The 23,981-nt window shown below is 53.7% G+C and overlaps 1 long non-coding RNA gene across 2 annotated transcripts; it reads left to right on the forward strand.

Annotated features, from left to right (window-relative positions):
• Nucleotides 1-468: 468 nt before the first annotated feature.
• On the forward strand, nt 469-23,575 carry LOC129476887 (uncharacterized). 2 transcript variants are annotated; one of them, XR_008655153.2, is made up of 10 exons: nt 469-707; nt 7,605-7,701; nt 8,347-8,468; nt 19,364-19,540; nt 19,789-19,886; nt 20,122-20,311; nt 21,725-22,069; nt 22,428-22,658; nt 22,918-23,068; nt 23,476-23,575. It is a non-coding gene; the product is annotated as an uncharacterized lncRNA (long non-coding RNA). The 2 variants fall into 2 exon arrangements; XR_010121479.1 differs by lacking the exon at nt 21,725-22,069.
• The last annotated feature ends 406 nt before the right edge of the window (nt 23,576-23,981 follow it).

A 23,981-nucleotide genomic window follows, 5' to 3' on the forward strand; every position in this document is an offset into this window, starting at 1 on the left:
CGAATGTGTCCCCAGATTCCACCTGCTGAGGCCTGAGCCCCCAATGTGATGGTACTGGGGGGTGTCAAGCTTCAGATGAGGCTGGGACCTCATGAGGGGATCAGTGCCCTGTACCCTGTAAGAGGAAGAGATGCCAGAGCTCCCTCTCTCAGCCTGTGGGTCACAGCGAGAAGGCAGTTGTCTGGAGCTGGGAATCCAGCCCCCACCAGGAACTGAATCTGCTGTCCCCTCTAACTTGGACTTCCAGCCTCCAGCAGAGTGTGCTCTTCCAGCCGCCCAGGCGGCCTGAGCTGACCAGATGCCCTTGGTTTTGGTGTGTGGGGCACAGGTCTGAAGGCAAACATGAAGCCGGCGAAGCCTCTGTGCCGATATTCCCAGGAGTTTTCACCCTCTCGGAAAGTGTCACAGACAAGGACCCTCCCTGAGGATGTGACAACACCCCTCCTTGCCCTCAACTCTACAGCGTCAGGTGTTTGAAATACATATATACTTTGTGTTTTTTCTAGGAAGATTTGAAACTTCTGGCTTAATCTGACATTTTGCTGTGGTGGTGATCCAACCTTTAATTGTTAAAATCATCTGATCCTTAAACGGTTAATTCTTAATCATTAGAGTCCCATCATCAGGGAGTCTCTGTCCGCATGGCCTGGAGTATTTCAGGGCACACATGGCCGGGGCTCGAGACAGGCTGGTGAATGGAAGAATAGGTGAGTGGTGGGCTGGCGGTTGTGGGGGGTCTGCAAGGGACTGGGCCCTGTCCCACGTGAGCACGTCCAGGCCGCAGTTAGCATCACCTTGGCAAGCCCTATAGGCTTTTCTCTTTTTATAATCAACCTTATTGAGCTGTAATTCACATAGAATACAATTCACCCATTTAAAAACATACAGTTCAATGATTTTTAGTACATTCACAGATACGTGTAGTTATCAGCACAGTTGATTTTAGAGCATTTTCATCAGCTTGAAAAGACACCTTGCATCCTTTAGTGGCCATGCCCCTAACCCCACACCCAACTCCAGCCCTCAACAACCACTCATCGGCTTTCTGTGCCCATGAGTTGTGGGTTCTGGGGACTTTCTGGAGAATGGGATCATACAGCATGGACGCCTGCAGGCCAGGGGCCCTCCTCATCCTGGTTTTAAGGTTCACCTACATCATAGCATGTGCCTGTGCTTTATTCCTTTTATTTTTTTATTTATTTTTTTTTTTATTAATTTTTTTTGCATACAAAAACAATAAACATTTTCTAAAAATACATACAAACAAAAAGATGCGTATCAAACATATTAGGAAGGTTGCACATGGGAAGTCGGGGAATAGAAATGGGGGTGGGAGTTAAAATAAATGAGAGAGGGACTTTATATGGATCAGTGATAATAACTCAATCCTCCATTTGACAAAGAAGAGGGAGAAGGAAGAGGAAGAAATAGAAAGTGGGATAAAGGATCAGAAAAGGAGGAAAATAGAAAAAATTAGAGTATGACTCCAGGGTAGACCTGTTTTGTTGTCATTGAGTTGGTTGGTTGGTTTGTCTGTTGTATTCTTCATGTTTCGCCAAGTTGGCCAGACTGGTCTCGAACTCCTAGTCCGAAGTGATCAACCCGCCTCGCCCCCTAGAGTGCCGGGACCACAGGCGTGAGCCACCACGTCCAGCCCCCACATTGCTTCTGGTTTCCATGGTAGACCTCCCAGACGGAGCGGCCAGGCAGAGGAGCTCCTCACTTCTACCCAGACACGGGGCGGCCGGGCAGAGGGGCTCCTCACTTCCCAGACGGGGCGGCCAGGCAGAGACGCTCCTCACTTCTTCCCAGACGATAGGTGGCCGGGCAGAGGCGCTCCTCACTTCCCAGACGATGGGTGGCTGGGCAGAGGCGCTCCTCACTTCCCAGACGATGGGTGGCCGGGCAGAGGCGCTCCTCACTTCCCAGACGATGGGCGGCCGGGCAGAGGCGCTCCTCACTTCCCAGACGATGGGTGGCCGGGCAGAGGCGCTCCTCATCTCCCAGACGATGGGTGTCCGGGCAGAGGCACTCCTCACTTCCCAGATGGGGCAGCCGGGCAGAGGCGCTCCTCACTTTCCAGATGATGGGTGGCCGGGCAGAGGCGCTCCTCACCTCCCAGATGATGGGTGGCCTGGCAGAGGCGCTCCTCACCTCCCAGACGATGGGTGGCCGGGCAGAGGCGCTCCTCACCTCCCAGACGGGGCGGCCGGGCAGAGGCGCTCCTCACTTCTTCCCGGACGGGGCGGCCGGGCAGAGGCGCTCCTCACTTCTTCCCGGACAGGGCGGCCGGGCAGAGGCGCTCCTCACTTCTTCCCGGATGGGGCGGCCGGGCAGAGGCGCTCCTCACTTCCCAGACGGTGGGTGGCCGGGCAGAGGCGCTCCTCACTTCCCAGACGATGGGTGGCTGTGCAGAGGCGCTCCTCACTTCTTCCCGGATGGGGCGCCCGGGCAGAGGCGCTCCTCATTTCTTCCCGGACGGGGCGGCCGGGCAGAGGCGCTCCTCACTTCCCAGACGGGGCGGCCGGGCAGAGGCGCTCCTCACTTCTTCCCGGACGGGGCAGCCGGGCAGAGGCGCTCCTCACTTCTTCCCGGTCGGGGCGGCCGGGCAGAGGCGCTCCTCACTTCTTCCCGGACGGGGCGCCCGGGCAGAGGCGCTCCTCACTTCTTCCCGGATGGGGCGGCCGGGCAGAGGCGCTCCTCACTTCTTTCCGGACGGGGCGGCCGGGCAGAGGCGCTGCTCACTTCCCAGACGGGGCGGCCGGGCAGGGGCACTCCTCACTTCCCAGACGGGGCGGCCGGGCAGAGGCGCTCCTCACTTCCCAGACGGTGGGTGGCCGGGCAGAGGCGCTCCTCACTTCCCAGACGATGGGTGACCGGGCAGAGGCGCTCCTCACTTCTTCCCGGATGGGGCGGCCGGGCAGAGGCGCTCTTCACTTCTTCCCGGACGGGGCGCCCGGGCAGAGGCGCTCCTCACTTCTTCCCGGTCGGGGCGCCCGGGCAGAGGCGCTCCTCACTTCTTCCCGGACGGGGCGGCCGGGCAGAGGCGCTCCTCACTTCTTCCCGGACGGGGCGGCCGGGCAGAGGCGCTGCTCACTTCCCAGACGGGGCGGCCGGGTAGGGGCACTCCTCACTTCCCAGACGGGGCGGCCGGGCAGAGGCGCTCCTCACTTCCCAGACGGTGGGTGGCCGGGCAGAGGCACTCCTCACTTCCCAGACGATGGGTGACCGGGCAGAGGCGCTCCTCACTTCTTCCCGGATGGGGCGGCCGGGCAGAGGCGCTCCTCACTTCTTCCCGGATGGGGCGGCCGGGCAGAGGCGCTCCTCACTTCTTCCCGGACGGGGCGGCCGGGCAGAGGCGCTCCTCACTTCTTCCCGGACGGGGGCGGCCGGGCAGAGGCGCTCCTCACTTCTTCCCGGACGGGGCAGCCGGGCAGAGGCGCTCCTCATTTCTTCCCGGACGGGGCGGCCGGGCAGAGGCGCTCCTCACTTCCCAGACGGGGCGGCCGGGCAGAGGCGCTCCTCACTTCTTCCCGGGCGGGGCGGCCGGGCAGAGGCGCTCCTCACTTCTTCCCGGGCGGGGCGGCCGGGCGGAGGCGCTCCTCACTTCCCAGACGATGGGTGGCCGGGCAGAGGCGCTCCTCACTTCCCAGACGGTAGGTGGCCGGGCAGAGGCGCTCCTCACTTCCCAGACGGTGGGTGGCCGGGCAGAGGCGCTCCTCACTTCCCAGACGGTGGGTGGCCGGGCAGAGGGGCTCCTCACTTCCCAGACGGTGGGTGGCCGGGCAGAGGCGCTCCTCACTTCCCAGACGGTGGGTGGCCGGGCAGAGGCGCTCCTCACTTCCCAGACGGTGGGTGGCCGGGCAGAGGCGCTCCTCACTTCCCAGACGGTGGGTGGCCGGGCAGAGGCGCTCCTCACTTCCCAGACGGGGCGGCCGGGCAGAGGCACTGCTCACTTCCCAGACGGGGCGGCCGGGTAGAGGCACTCCTCACTTCCCAGACGGGGCGGCTGGGCAGAGGCGCTCCTCACTTCCCAGACGGGGCGGCCGGGCAGAGGTGCTCCTCACTTCCCAGACGGTGGGTGGCCGGGCAGAGGCGCTCCTCACTTCTTCCCGGACGGGGCGGCCGGGCAGAGGCACTCCTCACTTCTTCCCAGACGGGGGCGGCCGGGCAGAGGCGCTCCTCTCTTCTTCCCGGACGGGGCGGCCGGGCAGAGGCGCTCCTCACTTCTTCCCGGGCGGGGCGGCCGGGCAGAGGCGCTCCTCACTTCCCAGACGGTGGGTGGCCGGGCAGAGGCGCTCCTCACTTCCCAGACGGGGCGGCCGGGCAGAGGCGCTCCTCACTTCCCAGACGGTGGGTGGCCGGGCAGAGGCGCTCCTCACTTCCCAGACGGTGGGTGGCCGGGCAGAGGCGCTCCTCACTTCCCAGACGGTGGGTGGCCGGGCAGAGGCGCTCCTCACTTCCCAGACGGTGGGTGGCCGGGCAGAGGCGCTCCTCACTTCCCAGACGGTGGGTGGCCGGGCAGAGGGGTTCCTCACTTCCCAGACGGTGGGTGGCCGGGCAGAGGCGCTCCTCACTTCCCAGACGGTGGGTGGCCGGGCAGAGGCGCTCCTCACTTCCCAGACGGTGGGTGGCCGGGCAGAGGCGCTCCTCACTTCCCAGACGGTGGGTGGCCGGGCAGAGGCGCTCCTCACTTCCCAGACGGTGGGTGGCCGGGCAGAGGCGCTCCTCACTTCCCAGACGGTGGGTGGCCGGGCAGAGGTGCTCCTCACTTCCCCGACGGTGGGTGGCCGGGCAGAGGCGCTCCTCACTTCCCAGACGGTGGGTGGCCGGGCAGAGGCGCTCCTCACTTCCCAGACGGTGGGTGGCCGGGCAGAGGCGCTCCTCACTTCCCAGACGGGGCGGCCGGGCAGAGGCGCTCCTCACCTCCCAGACGGGGCGGCCGGGCAGAGGCGCTCCTCACCTCCCAGACGGGGCGGCCGGGCAGAGGCGCTCCCCACCTTCCAGATGGGGCGGCGGCCGGGCAGGGGCTGCAATCCCAGCACCCTGGCAGGCCAAGGCAGGCGGCCGGGGGGTAGAGGCGGCTGCGAGGCCAGACCACGCCACCGCCCTTCAGCCCGGGCAACACCGAGCACTGGGTGAGCGAGACTCCGTCTGTAGTCCCAGTACCTCGGGAGGCTGAGGCGGGCAGAGCACTCGGCGTCAGGAGCTGGCGACCAGCGTGGCCAAGATGGCGAACGCGTGCCTGCATCCAAAGGAGAAAAGGCAGGCAGCGGTGGCGGGCGCCGGCAGTCCCAGGCAGTCCGCGGCGCGGGCAGCAGCAAGCCGAGTAGATTGTAGCCTGGGCCAGAGAGGGAAAGAAAGAAAGAAAGAAAGAAAGAAAGAGAGAAAGAGAGAGAGAGAGAGAGAGAGGGAGGGAGGGAGGGAGGGAGGGAGGAAGGGCTTTTATTTTTATTTTTAAAAATTGTAGTAAAGGGCCTGGTTTTGTTGTTCATGCCTGTAATCCCAGTGCTTTGGGAGGCCAAGCTGGGAAGATTGCTTGAAACCAGAAGTTTGAGACTGGCTTGGGCAACAAAGTGAGACCCCATCTCTACTAAAAAAAAAAAAAAGTCAGGTATGGTTGTGCACCTGTAGTCCCAGCTACTTAGAGGGTGGAGGCGAGTGGATCGCTTGGGCCCAGGAGGTTGGGGCTGCAGTGAGCTGTGATTGCACCACTGCACTCCAGCCTGGGTGACAGATTGAGACCTTGTCTCAAAAAAAAAATGTAGTAAATATACATAACATTAAATCTACCATTTAAACCATTTAAAAATATACAGTTCAGTGTCATTAAGTGCGTTTGCAACCATCACCACCATCCATCTCCAGAGCTTTCTCATCTGTCCCCATTAGGCACGAACTCCCCATTCCCCTCCCACCAGCCCCTGGCACCCACCATTCTACTTCTGTCTCTATGAACTTGACTGCTGTAAACATTAATATCTCATCTAACTGGCATCATGGAGTATTTGTCTACTTGTGAGTGGCTTATTTCGCTTAACATAATGTCCTTAGAGTCCATTCATATCGTAGCATGTGTCTGAATTTGTTTCCTTTTTATGAATGAATAATATTCCATTGTATGGATAGGCCACATTTTACTTACATCTGTCAGTGGACACTTGAGTGGCTTCCACCTTTTGGATATTGTGAGCAGTGCTGCTGTGAACATGGGCGTGTAAATATCTGTCTGAGTCCCTGCTTTTAATTTCTTTTTGCATTTATCCAGAAGTGGAATTGCTAGATCGTATGGTAGTTCTGTGTGAATTACCTCTAATTTTTTGAGGAACCACCATATTGTTTTCTACAGTGGTTGTGTCATTTTACATTCCCATCATCAATGCATTAGGGCTCTGATTGCTCTGCATTGTTGCAAACAGTTGTCATTTTCTGCTGGGTTTTTTTTTTTTTTTTTTTTTTTGAGACAGGGTCTCACTCTGTTGCCCAAGCTGGAGTGCAGTGATGTGATCTCAGCTCACCACAACCTCCACCTCCCGTGCTCAAGTGATTCTCCTGCCTCAGCCTCCTGAGTAGCTGGGACTACAGGTGCCCACCACCATGCCCAGCTAATTTTTGTATTTTTAGTAGAGACGGGGTTTCACCATGTTGGCCAGGCGGGTCTCAAACTCCTGACCTCAAGTGATCCACCTGTCTTGGCCTCCCAAAGTGCTGGGATTACAGGCATGAGCCACCTGTACCTGGCTTCATTTTCTGCTGTTTTGATATTAGCCATCCTAATGGCTGTGAAGTGGTATCTCACGGTAGTTTTCATTTGCATTTTCCTAGTGATAAGTGATGTTTAGCATCTTTTAACATGCTTATTGGCCATTTGTATGTCTTCCTTGGAGAAATATCTATTCAGATACTTAGCCCACTTTAAAATTGGGTTATTTCTCTTTTTGCTATTGAGTTGTAAGAATTCTTTGTATATTCTAGACACCCTTTTCAGATACACGATTTGAAAACATTTTTTCCCATTCTGTAGATTGTCCTTTCACTTTCTTGATGATGTCCTTTGAAGCATGAATGTTTTACATTTTGATGAAGTGCATTTATTTTTTCTTTTGTGTTTCTTATAATTTTGGGGTCATATCAAAGGATTCTTTTTTTTTTTTTTGAGACAGAGTCTCACTTTGTTGCCCAGGCTGGAGTGCAATGGGATGGTCTTGGCTCACTGCAACCTCTGCCTCCTGGGTTCAAGTGATTCTCCTGCCTCAGCCTTCCAAGTAGCTGAGACTACAGGCGCATGCCACCACACCTGGCTCATTTTTGTATTTTTATTAGAGATAGGGTTTCACTATGTTGGCTAGGCTGGTCTTGAACTCCTGACCTCAGGTAATCTGCCCACCTTGGCCCCTCAAAGTGCTGGGATTACAGGCGTGAGCCACCATACCTGGCCATATCAAATAATTCTTTGTGAAATCTAAGGTCATGAAAATTTGTCCCTATGTTGTCTCCTAAGAATTTGATAGTTTTAGATCTTACATTTAGGTCTTTCATTCATTTGAGCTAAGTTTTATATATAGTGTGAGGTAAGGGTTCAATTTTATTTTATTTTTTCACAGGTGGCTCTCCAGTTGTCCCAGCACCATTTGTTGAAAGACTACTCTTTCCCTATTGAATGGTCACAGCACCCTTGTTGGAAATCAGTTGACCATAGATGTGAGGGTTTATTTCCAGACTGTCAATTCTATCCCATAATGAAGAAAGCACCACACTGTTTTGATTGCTGTTGCTTTTTAGTAAGACTTGAAATCAGAGAATGTGAGTGTTCCAGCTCTGTTCTCCTCTTCCAAGATTGTTTTGGCTATTCTGGGCTTCCTGCAATTCTGTGTGACTTCCAGAATCAGCTTCTCAATTTCCACAGAGACATCAGTTGGGATTCTGATAGTGAGTGCATTGAATCGGCAGATCAGTTTGGGGAGGACTGCCATTGTAGCAATGTCAAGTCTTTCAATCCATGAACATAGGTTGTCTTTCCGTTTATTCAGATCTTCTTTAATTTCTTTTAATAATGTTTTTTAGTTTTCAGAGTATAAATTTTACTCTCTTTTGCTAAGTTTATTCAAAAGTATTTTATTTTTGATGTTATTGTGAATGGAATTGTTTTCTTAATTTAATTTTTGAATCACCCATTGCAGGTGTATAGAAATAAACTGATTTTTGTATATTGATCTTATATTATGCTATTTTGATAAGCTTAGTTATTAACAGTTTTTTAGTGGATTTCTTAGGATTTTCTGTGTACAAGATTATGTCATTTGCAAATTTTCCTTTCCAATTTTTTTTTTTTTTTTTTTTTTTTAGATGGAGTCTGGCTCTGTCACGCAGGCTGGAGTGCAGTGGAGTGATCTTGGCTCACCACAGCTTCTGCCTTCCAGGTTCAAGCGATTCTCCTCCCTCGGCCTCCCAAGTAGATGGGATTACAGGTACCCACCACCACACCTGGCTAATTTTTGTATTTTTAGTAGAGATGGGGTTTTGCCATGTTGGCCAGGCTGGTCTCAAACTCCTGACCTCAGGTAATCTGTCTCCCTTGGCCTCCCAAAGTGCTGGGATTACAGGCGTGAGCCACCGTGCCCGGCTTTCCTTTCCAATTTGAATGGCCTTTATTTCTTTCTCTTGCCAGATCGCTCTGGTCAGAACCAGTAAAATATTCAATAGTAGTGATGACGGCAGACATGCATGGCTTGCTCCGGATCTTTGGGGGATGTTTTCAGTCCTTCATCATTAAGTAGGATGCTAGCTGTGTGTTTTTTTGTATGTGTTCCTTATCAGGTTGAGGAAGAAGTTCACGTCTATTTTCATTTTTTCAGTGTTGTTATCATGAAAGGGTGTTGGATTTTGTCAAATGTTTTTTCTGCATGTACTGAGATGATCATGTCATTTTTGTTTTTTATTCGGTTTATAAGATGTATTACCTTAATTGATTTTTGGATGTTAAAACAACCTTGCATTTTTGGGATAAAACCCACATTTTTCATTTATAATTCTTTTTATATGTTGCTGGATTTGGTTTGTCAACATTTTGTTGAGGATTTTTGTGTCCATATTCTTAAGAGATATTGGCCTAGTTTTCTTGTGATGTCTTTGTCTGGTTTTGGTATCAGAGTAATACTGGCCTCACAAAATGCTGAATATCTGAACAAAACAAAACAAAACAACCTCCCAATGTATCATTTAATGAAGTGCTCTAGAATTTTGCTGGCGGTACACGTGAAATTTTCTAGTACTGCAGTTACTAGATGGACAGTCCTATTCTACCAACTTTTTGGCTTTAAGATTCCATTTGCACATTGTTTCTGCCTTCTCCAAAGGCTTTGAACGTACATTTAGACCAAAATATTAAAACTTTGACCACTGTGGGTGGCTACATTTCACCTCACATTCATGAAGTCATCAGTTAGTGAGTGAATGAGTCCCCTGCCTATGGAGACCCTCTCCGCCCAGACTCCACAGATCCCCTCTGCACGTTCTGAGCTGCAGGGAACTCTGTTTATTCCCCAGCTATCGGAGACGTCTCCAAACTGAAATTACGTCTGCAGTTTCTGCGGGGGCTTCTTCCTTCCTGCTTTTCCATTGTTAATAATTCACTCTTGGTCTTCACAGAAACCTGTGCAGCAGGGGCTTTCACTGCCTTCATTTCTTAGATGAGGAAACTGGGGCTTGCTGAGGATATGTGGGCTGCCGAAACATCTCGCGGCGGGCAGGCCAGAGATTCTGCCCTGGTCTGTCTGACTGTGGCCCCGGGACTCAGCTCCTTCAGGCCGCTGGTGCCGCATGCCTTGTTCTGAGGGCTCAGGGGTGGGAGGCCGGGCAGCTCTTATTAAAACATAGACTCCAAAGCGGGGGCGGTGGCCGTGCCCCTATCTCCTGCTGCCTCAGATCTGCCACCCTGCTGTCTGCCCTTGCTCATGCCTGAGCTGCCGGGAGGACAATCATGTCCCTTCAGAAAGGACGAGACTCAAGGACCCCGTTCGACTCACTCCGGCAATTTGTTCTCAATCAAAACCATCGCAGTCCCTGGCTGGGAGTCTTGATTAAACCTCTCCAGTGGGTGCCCTGACTCCAAGCCTCGTCCCTGATTGTTTTATTTAATTTTTTCCCACTCTTCTTTCTGATTTCTAGGTCAGGAGTTTGAGGCTCATTCTTGCTTCATTGGGGCTTGGCGGTTTTGTGTCTGGTGTGAGGTTTCTGCCTGGAGGGTGAGGGTGGAAAACCTTGCCCTTCAGCCAGGACTGAAACCCCAATTGACGGCCCTCCCTGACTCTCCGAGTTCCCAGCCCCGAGGCTCCAGGGCCATTCTTCTTGACCTCTCTTGAACCTTCACCCCCTACAGAGCCAGGGTTAAGGGTCACTTTCGCAGCTTCCTTCTGCTGGAGAGAACCAAAGATCTGCTCCCCCTTTGTGTGCAGGGGGTCGCTGCCCTGTGAACGGTTTCCAGGCGCATGGCCGTGTGTCTGTCTTTGTGGGAGAGACTTGTGGGGTCATCTGTCCTGAAGTGACAGAGGTTTTCTCCTGTTCTTCCAGCAGCAGCTTTGAATTGGGGAGACAGAGAAGGGAGGAGAGCGGTGGGAGAGAGGAGGAGGAAGAACCAGGGACTGTTAAGGATGGTTGATCTCTTTGTGCCTTTTAGAGAGAGAGGTCAGCATCGGATGGATGGTCATGCCTTCGGCCTCACAGAGGTAGAGGCCACCAAGGGTCACTTCCTTGAGCTCGGGGCAGCCCCAGTGTCACTAGGCCCCTCTGAGAGGCACCAGGTGGCCGCTCCCCATCCCTGTTGTGGGGGCACAGGACGGTTGTGCTGGGGACTCCCTCCTTTCCCCTAGTGTTGGGAAGGCAGCACCCCAACCTCTTCCTCAACGGTGACAATTCCCAAGGACTATGTGTCCTTAAAAAGGAGGTGGCAAGGCTTTGCAGCACTTTGGTGAAACCAATGTGGACACTGAGGCACATGCCAGCCACTTAGGCCCCTCGGCCTCTGCCTGGAGCAGTGCGGGTCCCTCTGTGGCAAGGCGGCCTCTGTGGACTTGCTGACCATGTGGCAGGCTCTGGTTCCTCTGAAAACTGCCCCGTCCACTGAGAATCTTCCACTTGGGCTCCTGCCAACAGGTGCTGACCTCCAGAACTTTCTGATGGAGGTGAGCTTCCTGAATTCCTGTTTTTTTTTTTTTTTTTTTTTTTTTTTTTGAGACAGAGTCTCACTCTTGTCGTCCAGGCTGGAGTGCAACGGTGTGCTCTCAGCTCACTGCAACCTCCGCCTCCCAAGTTTAAGTGATTCGCCTGCCTCAGCCTCCCAAGTAACTGAATTCCAGCTCTTTCTAACTGCACATTTCCCCCTGATAGCACAAATGCTCATTTAAGAAAAGTTGCAAAATACAGTTACAAAAAAGTTTTAAAAAGATGAGGGCCTTATCCCCTAGCGTTAATTATTGTAAATGCTTTAGAGTGTTTTTCCCATCCTTTGATTAATTAGCATGTTTTGTGTATGTACATATTTCATTAAAAACAAAAGTAGAATGCTCCTAGGTACACAGTTTTGAATCCTGCCTTTCCACTTAATGGTATGTGTCACGGACATTTTTCACATCATTAAACCCTTTTCATGAACATCATTTAAATAGCTACAGAGCTTTCCATTGTTTGGAGACACTACAATGTATTTTGTTCTTCTCCATTGTTAAAACTTGACATGGAAGATGCTTCTGAATCTGGCTAAATCTTATATAAACACGTTTTGACAATATGAGGCTCTTTTATGATCCGCTGACAGAAGATGCTGATCACAGGCTCCATTGGTCCGGTCTTTGGCCCATGAGGCTGGAGAAGCTTTGGGCACTAGAAAGTCGGTAGAGAAGCCGGGCGTGGTGGCTCACGCCTGTAATCCCAGCACTTTGGAAAGCCGAGGCAGGCAGATCACTTGAGGTCAGGAGTTTGAGACCAGCCTGGTCAACATGGTGAAACCTTTTCTCTACTAAAAATACAAAAATTAGCTGGGCATGGTGGCAGGCACCTGTAATCCCACCTACTGGGAAGCTGAGGCAGGAGAATCGCTTGAACCTGGGAGGCGCAGGTTGCAGTGAGCTGAGATCATGTCACTGCGCTCCAGCCTGGGCGACAGAATGAGACTCCATCTCAAAAAAAAAAAAAAAAAAAAAGTCAGTAGAGAAACAAGCCCTCATGTGCGTATGTCTATGTGTGTATGTGTGTTTGTGCGTGTAGACCAATGTGCATGTGCATATGTAAGAACAGACCCAGGTATGGACTGGATATATGGAAATTCCCGACTGGCCTCTCTCTGGGGCTTTTGGTTGCAGGCACAGTGGCGGTGGGCCGGCCCTGGTGGACTGGAAGCTGGGTTTGGGCGGAGGGTCCATGAAGGCTGACTTTGCTATGAGCCCCTGCCATGGTCATGAAAAGCCCACCGATGGGACCCAAATGGAACTCCAGACAGTTCCTTTCAGAATGGAGGCTACCAGGTGTGGGCCGCAGCCTGGGACAGGCTTCAGGGAGGCCTGTGGGGTGACCGCAGATGATGGTGGGGAAGACAAGTGGGGCAGCAGCTGTATCTGCATAAACTCTCCTGTAGTTTCCCGATCTCTCTCCCCTTTGTGGAAGGCGCAGTGGCAACTTGAGCAGTTAGAAGCACTGTGGCCGCGGAGCTGTGGCCACCACCTGTAACGCTCAGGTGCTCCATCCGTGCCATGTGGCCCCACGTGTGGGCATTCCTTTACTCTGGCAAGTCTGATGTTCGCAGGTGGCTGAGATTATGTTCCTGCTTGCTTGATTTTCAGGTTTTTTTTTTTTTTTTTTTTTTTTTTTAAAGAGAACACATACAGGATAAAAAAGAAATCTGCAAAGTTGTTTAAAAGAGCAAATATCTTTTTTTGCTTTTTGAGATGGAGTCTCGCTCTGTCGCCCAGGCTGAAGTGCAGTCTCGGCTCACTGCAACCTCTGCCTCCTGGGTTCAAGTGATTCTCCTGCCTCAGCCTCCCAAGTAGCTGGGATTACAGGCACGTGCCACCATGCCTGACTACTTTTTGTATTTTTGGTAGAGACAGAGTTTCACCATGTTGGCCAGGCTAGTCTCCAACTCCTGACCTCAAGTGATGCACCTGCCTCGGCCTCCCACAGTGCTGGGATTCCAGGCTGAGGCCCCACGCCCGGCCGAAAATAGCAGATATCTTTTGACTCCTACTATAAACTTTTATCAATATGAGAGGAAAAGACATGCACTGACTCGAGTTTTGTGATCAACGATGGCTCTGGACAGGATGGGTGCTTTTCCTGAGAGGATGCCAGGTGGATCCAGCCAAGGGAATGAAGCCGGTGCGGTCACCTCTCAACCCTGCGAGATGACGTGTCATTGCAGCCACATGGATCTCAGAGGTCGTTAGATTATTTTAGCAAAAGGTCATAGGTCTCATGCACAAAATCTTCTTCCTTTGTGGCTAATTGCAGGGAAAACAGATAGTTACGTTCTCAATTTACTGGCGCTCCTGTAGCTTCTTGTATTTCCACCGCAAGGCTGCTGTTTGGGTGTATTCATGTTTGTCTGTCTGTCTCTCTCTCTCTCTCTCTCTCTGTGTGTGTGTGTGTGTGTGTTTGATAAAGCACAGTGAGCTTTGAGGAGTCCATTTAATCCCTGCAGAAACCTGAGAGTGGTTTTAAAATCTAAATTATTGTTAAGAGTGACATTTTCATTTGACTTTAAGGGAAATGGTCCATTTCAAACAAAGACACAAAATTGCACCAATGTCTCAGGGATGAGATAATTTTTTCCCAGTAATACAAGAAGAACCATTAGTATGAATAGGAGAAAGGGGATCATCTCTCATGAACTTATTTTGAGGAAGGTTTAGAAAGCACCATCTTGGCCAGGTGAGCCCGTTGGCTGGGGAGGGTGTGGGTGGGACACAGGTGAGCCCGTTGGCTGGGGAGGGTGTGGGTGGGACACAGGTGAGCCCGTTGGCTGGGGAGGGTGTGGGTGGGACACAGGTGAGCCCGTTGGCTGGGGAGGGTGTGGGTGGGACACAGGTGAGCCTGTTGGCTGGGGAGGGTGTGGGTGGGACACAGGTGAGCCTGTTGGCTGGGGAGGGTGTGGGTGGGACACAGGTGAGCCCTCTGGCTGGGGAGGGTGTCAGTGGGACACAGAGAGGACCAGGATGCTGCCTTTTCCTCTTCGTCCTTGGCAGCTTGCCCAGGTGCTTGCTAATGTATTGTATTCAGTCAAGTTCAAAATAGGGCAGCTGCCCCCAAAATATAGTTTGAAGTGTCCATAAGAAATGTTCTCATTTTTGCCCCTGCCCCCTGAGCCACATAGGCATGACAGTGGGACACGGGGTCTGGGGCAAGGCTGGGCGCTGCCATCCAGCACCCAGCTCGTTTCGGCCTGGGCTGCCCTCAGCACTGCGCAGACCCGTGAGCTCCTCATTTCCCCAGAAGATGAATGAGAAGGTTCACGCGAGATTCTCTGCAAAGCCCTGGCACAGGCCCCATCACTGCAGCTGTTTATTGACGCTGTGGCGGCCGAGACAGCACGTTTGGAAATCTGCTTGGCATGGAGACTGAGGTGCCGTGACCATTGGAGACAGAACTCATCTTAACACCTGCAGGCTAAAGGAGGAAAGAGTGGGGTGTCTGTGTTAGAGGTTCAGAGCCGCAAGACTCCAACAGCCAAGTTCAATGGCAAGCAGAGTTGGTGCCTGGAAATTTCCGTGGATCAGAGGGTTGTTGGTGGTGGTGGGTGCACACCTCACTCACGGTGGCGGTGTCTGAAACAAGACCCTTTTTGCTTTCTGTAGAACTGGCATAGACTGTGTGGTGCAGGTTCAGCTTCCAGCTGTCAAGAGGAAGTTAGAGATGAGACAGTTACTGAGCAGGCTTCATCAGAGACCAAATGAACGCAGGGTTTCAAAAGCAAGACTTGGGGCCTCTCAACTGAGCATTGTGGCTTCTAGTGGGGTTTACGTGGCTCTGACCAGGGTGTCCTCTGTGGCAGCAGCGTGGAGTGAGAGCACATTGTCCTCACGCTGCTCGCAAACCTGGTCAGGATGAGATGGTGAGAATTAGGTGGATTCTCGATGTGGTCGTGAGGGTATCAGATAGCTAAGGCGTGTTGAGAACACCCCTCAGCAGACGCCCACAGCCAGGTTGTGGTGTGGAAGGTGAGCCGTGGGGGTTAAAATCAGCTGCTTATTTTCACACAGCGGTCCCTTGAGTGCCAATACAGACCTCGCTCTGACATGTGGCAGGTGAACATTATTCCAAGTTATGCTACTTTTGTTTAAAAAAGTACTTGCTGGTGAGAGATGATAATCTGAATGTAGTAACCTGGCACTTAGTTCATTGGCACACACCAGGCCAGTGCACCGCCCGCTGCTCTTGATAAGTACTGGGACTGGCCTCTCACTTTGGCTAATATTTTACCACAGTTCAAATTCACCTCTTCAAGCCTGAGCCCATTTTCTTTTTTCCCACCTCGCCCCCATCCCCATCTTCACCCCTCACCCTCATCCCATCCCCCTCACAATCCCCATTCCCGTCCCCATCCGTCCCCACCCCATCCTCACCCCATCCGTCCCCACCCCATCCTCACCCCATCTGTCCCCACCTCACCCCGTCTTCATCCCCATCCATCCTCACCCCATCCTCATCTCCATCCATCCCCATTCACCCCATCCTCATCCCATCTATCCCCACCTCACCTCATCTGTCCCCACCCCATCCTCACCCCATCCGTCCCCACCCCATCCTCACCCCATCTGTCCCCACTCACCCCATCCTCACCCCCACCCCATCCCACCCCATCCCTGTCCGTCCCCACTCACCCCATCCTCCCATCCTCTTTCCCACCCCATCCATGTCACAGTTCATGGGAAGCCTGGTGCACATGTGTGGAGCCGGAGCCACCTCATCCCTGTCCTTCCCTTCCCTCCCCACTGGCTGAGTGGGAGGGGATGGCCTGGGATTGGCTTCCTCCCGTTGCCATGACTGTTGCTAGGATCAGGGCTGTCTCCAGCCCCTGCAGGAAACATGTAATGAATTATGGATGTCCGATTTTCTCTGAGAGGCCTGATCTGTAATGCAGATGAGCACCAAGTCCCCCTTTTCTTCTGGTTTCTTAAGAAAAAAAATCAGTTTTAAATCCGAAGCTGGCGTTTGTGTCGTCCTGGCTGCCCCTTGCAGTCACCCCCGCCCAGTGTTGATTCTTATGCAAAGAGAGGTCTGGGGTCAGGGTCTGTTGTTTGTTCTGGAAAAGCTTGTAGGATTTTCACCAGACCTTGTGACCCTTTGGGGACATTCTTTTTTTTTTTTTGTGATCAGAGACAAAATGGGATATAAACACTAGAAGTGACATTTTCTAAACGTGAGGCACTTCTCTGGGCTGGCAGTGCCAGGAGCGTGGAGGGCTCAGATCTCTGCTGGCAAAGGTGTGAGTGCTCTCCCTTCTCCCTCTCCCTCCCACTCCAGCCTCCACCCCAGAGCAGAGAAGCATTTGCCCAAATGTGACTTATACCTTCGTTCTGAGAGTAGGCACAGGCAGGCCTTTTCCATTGGCTGTCCTTGTGGGCCTCAAGCAGAGAGGGCCCTTACGTTTACTGAGTGCCCATGTGGCCAGATGGAGGGGACAGAGGTGAAAGGTGACACAGGGCTGGGCTCCCTGTCCAGCCCCCCAGTGGCAGAGGTCCTCGGACAGTGGGAATCAGAAGGGGGTCTTTGCCGGGCCACCCTTGGCAGGTGCTTCCTGTGTGAGTGGGGGTGTCTGGGAACTGTGCAAGGTGCAGCCGTGTGGGCATGCTCAGAGCCTGGTTGGACTGTAAGGTAGGAAGGCATCCAGTTGTTCCCACGGGCCAGCACAGAGGAGGAACAGGCATGTGTGGCTGGGCCTGAAGGCGGCCCCTTCCTGGCAGTCTCACCTAAGCAACTGATCCCTTAGGCTCCCAGCTTTGTGCCTGTCGACCAGCGTCCCCATTGCCCCATGGTTCCCCCTCTCACGGGAGAAACGTCATCAGTGCTGGTGGGAACACAGAGATGCCACCCAGGACCCCCATGAGATGCAGACACAAGCGGCTTTAACTTTACAATGCAATGAAGCAAAATATGCTGGCTTTGAGACTCAGAGGGCACGAAAACAGTGAGCTGGGGTTCTGGAAAGACGCCAGCTCGGCCCAGGCGGGGCTGAAAAATACCTGCTGTTGCCTCTGCCTCGTCGCGGGTTGCCTCCCACCACCACAGAGGGAACCACGCGAGTCAAAGACAGAAAGAAAGGGATGGAAAAGAACTGTATTTCAAAGAGGCAAGCCTTTATATTAGAATGGCAGGAATGCAGTTTAGGTGAAAATTACATTTGTCACCCCCACACTGGAGTGTTTATTATTGAACGGCCACTGGGTCAGCTCAAGGAATTTCAAAGAGACGCAGGACACCAAGCGATGGATGAGTGGAATCCTCCACTAAAACTCCTTCCAGGACACTGTGTATCTGTCTAAAGTTTCATTCTCGCTTTTTTTCTTTTTATTGAGGGAATGCCTTGGACGTTTTGTTTTTAGTCTCAGGACCATTTTAATGAAGAGCCATGGGTCACCACTTCTATTCGGGGTCATGTACAGACAACAGTCATTGGAAATAGCACTTGTCTTTGAATTTAGCACATTGCAAAATAGAGAAGGAAAGTCCTGGAGGAGGGGCTTTCCCACCAGCGTCTACCTGTAGAGAGTGAGACGAAGATGGAGACGATTAATTGGACGGAGCAGGCAAAATCCCCGATAATTGAGGCCAGGTGCCACGGGGTGACTTTCCCTTTCTGGAGTTATTTAGCCAGTTTCTTTCTCTCTGCTGTGTGTGTCGACACAACCTTGGCCTCCCCCACTGTATAATGGAAAAACCACAGCCGCAGAGCTCACCAGGGAATTCTGCAGCTCTCGGAATGATTGCGCGCTGGGCTGACAATGCGAAGTGTTAGATTAACGTGAAAGTGTTCTATTTTGGAACATCGAATACAGACGAGGCGTGTAAGAAAATGATGTTTCAAGAAATATGTTTTATGCCGTATCATTTCTTTTACTGAAAACAATTGGACAAACAAACAAGAAAAGCTAAGGAAAATGCGACCGGAACGTGGAATCGGCCCATCTGTGAGGGGAAGGATCACACTTCCAGCTAAGATAGAAATAAAGCCACACGTGCCTCTGTTTCTATACGTGGTAAAATAAACAAGCAACACTTCGAGGAACTATTGATTCTGTTATTAAAACACAGCCTGTTTGGTTTGCCAGATCGTAGCCGTTATTAATGCATTATTAATTCTGTGTAAGTGCCTGCTTGTCAGATCCATTAACCAGGGGAGTCAGAACGCATGTCACGCTGCTCACTCGGTCTAGGTGGAACGAAGCGGAGAGAAGCCACGCGGAGCAATGGAGGCAGCCGTGTACGGCAGTGTCCGTTTCTGTCTGTGGCCAAAATGGCCAGGGATATTTTTGGCCAAGCTGATGAGACAGAGATTGGAAGAGGAAGGTTTCATACTGATACTTCGGCTGGCTGGCTGCAGGGTAACCTGCATTTTGGGCCATTTTTGGTTAAACGTATGAAAGCAAACATCCACATAAAGGCTGAAATGGTTTGTCAATGACCCAGAGGCTGTTCCCGGGATCTTTTGAGCCTTGGGAACCTGGAGGTACCTGCAGAGCTGAGCAGATTGCTTCCGCATCAAGGAAGCAAACGGAACTTGTGAGAAGGGGCGGTTTGTGAGGCCCCTGGTGGCAGGCGCTGGAGGTCCTGCCACCCAGCGGCACGAGGCTGCCCTGCCTGCTTTAGGGAGGAGACAGGACTATTGACTTGGTCTGATCTGCCTGGACTCCTTGAGTTTCTCACTGCCCGTAGATTCCAGTTGCTTTAACACGGGAAATCGGACCTGCTGGGGGAGACCCTGTGCTGTCCTCAAAGACAACACTTTTTCCACTAATGCAAGGATACAGTGTGATGGAAACAGTGCCCCACCCATAGGGTGCCTAGCGGGTTGAATGTCATGCTCTGTGCAAAGCATTTGTAACGGGGTCTGGCCATACCCAGTGCTATGCATGTGTTTACCACCATTGCCTCTCCCTTCTCCCATCTCATGTTATCTGTCGGTAAAGTGGATGTCGTGAGTGACCTCTGGTATCTGCTGGGGGGGGCGGTGTCTGGGTGAGGCCCGAGTAGTTGGAAGCTTTGGTTTTTGCATAACGGGACCCCCATTTTCCACTTAACCCAAACCAAAGCAGAATCATGGAAGGCCTCAATGCAGGCAGCCCTGAAGGCACAAGAAAGTTTATTTTGTTCCAAGGGCTCCTGGGACCGGGCGATGGGTGACCACGCCAGGAAGCACCTTGACTTGGGTACTTCGCAGAATCTTCCTCCCAGGGCGCCTCGACTTGCCGCCGTGTGGCGGCTTTGACTCCCAGCCCAGTAACAAACACGTCCATGATGCTGTGAACCGACAGAGACTGCAGAGCTGGTCAGCGTGAGGAATGGGGCCCGCACCCCGGGGGAACCTCCAAGGCTGGGGACACGGGAGCAAGCGGGTTACTCAGGCCCACACTAACTGCACTTGTAACTTCTCTCCCTGCGTCAAGGCAAGTTTTCATTCCAGCCAATGTAACACAATCTTGCCAATGATTGGAAAAATCACTAGCTTTGCAACAATTTAAAAGGCTCAGATAATACTCAAATTTGGAGCCCTAATGAAGTATGTAAACCTCATGTCCACAGACTGTGTTACTGGAGCCAGAGGGGGAAGATCCCTGAATAAGCCACCTGGGGCTGCCATGGGAGGTGACCACATGTGGGGGGACAGGACAGAAACCGGGGTAAGCTTGGCACAGCTGCAACATCCAAGTCTGTGTTCATTTAAAACTAACTGCCTTTGATTGCATTTGACAAAAACATTGGTCCATGATTGATTGGAAATAAAATAATGAGGGTTTGAGACCCGGGCTCCGACCTCCCTTCTGTTCTGGGCCCGTGTGAGGCCGGGGACGGCCCGGGAAGGTGTCAGCAGCAGGAGCATTTTCCGGGGCCCTCATGGAGAACATCTCTCCGCAGCTTCTCCTGGAACATTGGCTCCAAGGCTCAGCAGCCTCCTCACATCCCCTGGGTCCACACCTCGGACCCATCTGCCCACCCGGCCAGCCTGCCTCGTCTTCCCCCGTGGGCTCGTGCCTCAACAGGCAGCGTGTGGATGCCACCGTCACCGTCACGGGGGAGGCAGGTCCACCCTGGAGCTGATCCCCTGGTGAGTGGGGACCATCCTTCACTTTGGTGTGCCTGTGTTCTCACACGGGGGCAGCTGTCTAACCCCACACCCTTCGGGGACAGCACAAGACACCCACGCTGTCTGGAGGTGGGCTGGAAGTGCACCGTCAGCTGGGCTTCTGGACTGGATCTGGCAGCCCTGCTGGTGGCCCTCAGGAGACGCCTGTGAGGGTTTTGGTGCTGGAGTGGGGAGGGGCTGCCATGGGTGAGAGGCTTCTTGGACACTGGTTGGGGGGTGGCCGGATGGGGTGACCTGGAGACTTGGATGATGGGGACGGTGCCTGAGTCAAACCACTCAGTGCAGGGACCTCTGGGCCTTGATTTGAGGTCCTCCTGCAGCCTGGCCTCACTCACCCCGTGTTCAGGCTCTACAGAGGTAACCCCAGTGGGCAGGGAGAGAAATGACCCAGGGGCCGCCGCTGAGCTGGCAGCTTGGCGCAGCTCCATAAGAACACGGGCTTTGGTGCTTGGATTCCAGGAAGAGTGACTGTGTCTTTCCAGTGACCTCAGCGAAGCCCGGGGGCTTTCTAGGGTAGTGGGTTGTTTATTTTAACAAAGGAGGGGCGGCTGATGTCCTGGAAACATCACTGCAGACGCTGCAGCATCAGCTGGCGCCTTTCGGGAGCTTCACCGCCTGTTGGCATTTCTGATTGAAGGAGAGGGGCAAATGCAGGAGGGGCGGGACCCTCGGGCCTGGCCACTCACACACCTGAGCCTGGTTGGCAGTGCACAGGGAGCAATGCTCTGAGGTGAAATCTCTGATGCTGTCCGGGTTCCTACCATCCCCTGATGCCCTGCACCAAGCCTGGCAGCTTTTGGGGTTCCCAGGAAAGTCGCCGACCTGAGAGGTTCTCACTGCCATTGATGGAGCCACAAGGTATGGAGCTAACAGCTGCTGAGTAGGGGGCACAGACTCGGCCCCCACCTGCCTGTCCCCCCTCCGCCCCCGACCAAGGACATGCTGGCATCAGAGGGTTTGTGTCTACACTTTTCCCAGCCCCCAGGGTGCAAGAATGAGGCCGGGTGTTTGCGCTGGTCTCTGCTTGTCTGGAAAGGACTTGCTGTCCTGGGGGAAGGGCAAGGGGCTGCTGGCCAGTCCGCAGTGTCCCCCCGAGCTGTCAGCTCCCTCCAGGGTGTAGGTCTGCGGATGGGAGGGGCTCAGGTTGAAGCTGTGTCCAGGCAAAGGGGAAGCGCAAAGTCGAAACGTTTCCTGGGCAAGGGGCCGGCGGCGCCTAACTCCACCTTCTGTGCCAGTGCAGTTCATAGCCCAGCAGTCGCCCTGGGTGGGGTCAACTCTGGAAGACCCCTGTGTGTTGACTCCAGGGTGAACCCGGGACTCCTGAGTGGGCGCCCAGGCCCCTCTAGTGCCGGCCACCTCTGCTTCCCTCTCCAGGCCCACCTGCCGGCCACCATAGTGGACCCCAGTGCCCAGCCCAGGTCCCCCACGCCGGCTTCTCTCAGCCCAGGTCACTCTCTTCACACTGTCATCTGCCAGTCACCTGCACACTCTGATTCCCGAGGCGACTCTGCTCCGGGGACACGCCCTCAGCAAGGCCTGGCTGAGCGCCGTGTGTGCCTGTGGATCCATGTGCAGCTCTCCGGGGGACACCGGCCCTGGCTCCACTCCCTGGACAGATCTGTGCCCAGCGCTGGGTCTACTCCCTGCACAGACCCACACCTGGTCTGGTCCTGGCTCCACTCCCTGGACACACCTGCCCCTGGTGCTGGCCTGGGTGGGGTGTGTCCGTGTGTCCCTGTGTCCGGCGCTGGCCTGGGTTGGGTGTGTCTGTGTGTCCCTGTGTCCGGTGCTGGCCTGGGTTGGGTGTGTCCGTGTGTCCCTGTGTCTGGCGCTGGCCTGGGTGGGGTGTGTCCGTGTGTCCGTGTGTCTGGTGCTGGCCTGGGTTGGGTGTGTCCATGTGTCCGGCGCTGGCCTGGGTTGGGTGTGTCTGTGTGTCTGGCGCTCCAGTGGGGAGTCTGTGGTGGGCATGTTGCTGAGGTGCTGGGAGCAGGGCCTGCGGGCAAGCGACAGGCTGGGCCTGACACTTCTGTATTTTATTGAATCTCCCAACATCCAACATCCCATTTCCATTTAACAGATGGGGAAATGAAAACACAGAGAGGAGAAGGCACTTGCCTGAGGTACCCTGCCAGACGCTGGGGACAGGCTCACACCCAGGGGCCCAAAGCCCGCTGCCTCTCGGAGCAGCAGGGGTTTGGGACAGAAATTGAGGCACAGGGCCTTGGACGTGCCCATGGAGCTGCTCAGCCAGTGGGGGGTTAGCCAGCATTTTACAGGCAAAGCTGCGGAGCTGTGCTGGTGCTTCTGTGTGAGTATTTACATGCAATTTGTTACTTGGGGAAATCATGTACTCTTCTCGCTGCTTCTGGCCGTGCAGAAAACAAACTCAGATCTGGAATCTTCTCGCTGCTTCTGGCTGTGCAGAACACAAAAACTCAGATCTGGAATCTTCTCGCTGCTTCTGGCTGTGCAGAACACAAACTCAGATCTGGAATCTTCTCGCTGCTTCTGGCTGTGCAGAACACAAACTCAGATCTGGAATCTTCTCGCTGCTTCTGGCTGTGCAGAACACAAATTCAGATCTGGAAGCAAAGGGCAGATGCCGTGCAGAGCGTCAGAAAGCACTGCAGACCTCAGACCGGGGGAAGCTGGTTTTTAAACCATCTTCCTGCAAGCCTTTTCAGGAGGACCAAAATTAGACCAGGCGGTTGAAGGAAGGTGGGTGCAGCTAATGCTCCAGTTCAGTCAGCTTTTAACGTGGCTCCTTCAAGCAACTGCTGCCAACCCACTGTGCCCACCCATCCTGGTTGGGAAGGAACCTGCCGTTCTCAACAAGCTGAGTGTCCCTGCCCCCAGCCCCCGCATTGCTGAGGCTGCCCGTGTGTCAGTGGTGCAGTGTTGTTGAGGGTGCGGCACAGAGTGTGGTGATGATGCCGCCTCCATCCCCATTGCTCCAGGGCCAGGACTTGGACCCAGAGTGGGAGGAGCTTCAGCTGGGAGAGTGGCTGTGCATTCAGGGAGTGCATCCATCCCTGGACCATGGGGGACCCCACTGCTGAGGGGCAACAGGAGTGCATTCTATTGCAGACAAACTGCAGGTCCACTCTGACTTCTGTCTTTTCCAGCCTGGCTCTCTCTCTGCCACTTCTGAGGTCCTGGCCTTGCCTCGCTGCCACCCCCCGATGGCTGCTGTCCGCAACTCAGAGCTTGTGCTACTGCTTGGACCTCTTCTCAATTTCCTGTGGTGTCTCCCATGCTACTTGCTTTATACATTAAAAAACCCTCAAAAACAACAACTCCAGGCATTTCCTGCCAAGCAAGCATTTTGGACAGAACTTTTCTACTTCCAGGATGGGCTGGGTTGTTGTTGACTGTCTGAGAAGCACTTCTGCAGCAGCAGAGACATTAGACATGTCTTTCTCAAGAGCAAACCAGGCCTAATACGTTTCTCTCACAGCCAAAATTGCCCTCTGTTTGTGCTACTGGAGTTCACTCTTTGAGGCTCTGAATGGCTACAACCTTCTGTCTCCACCAGCAAGGGTGTGCACAAACAGTACATATCCTGGTGGCAACTGGGAGGAAAGTCCAGGAGGAGAGGCTGTGGGCAGCAGCTGATTTGTAGGGACAAAGT

This window comes from Symphalangus syndactylus, chromosome 6, assembly GCF_028878055.3.
Source record: "Symphalangus syndactylus isolate Jambi chromosome 6, NHGRI_mSymSyn1-v2.1_pri, whole genome shotgun sequence".
Lineage (NCBI taxonomy): Eukaryota > Metazoa > Chordata > Mammalia > Primates > Hylobatidae > Symphalangus > Symphalangus syndactylus.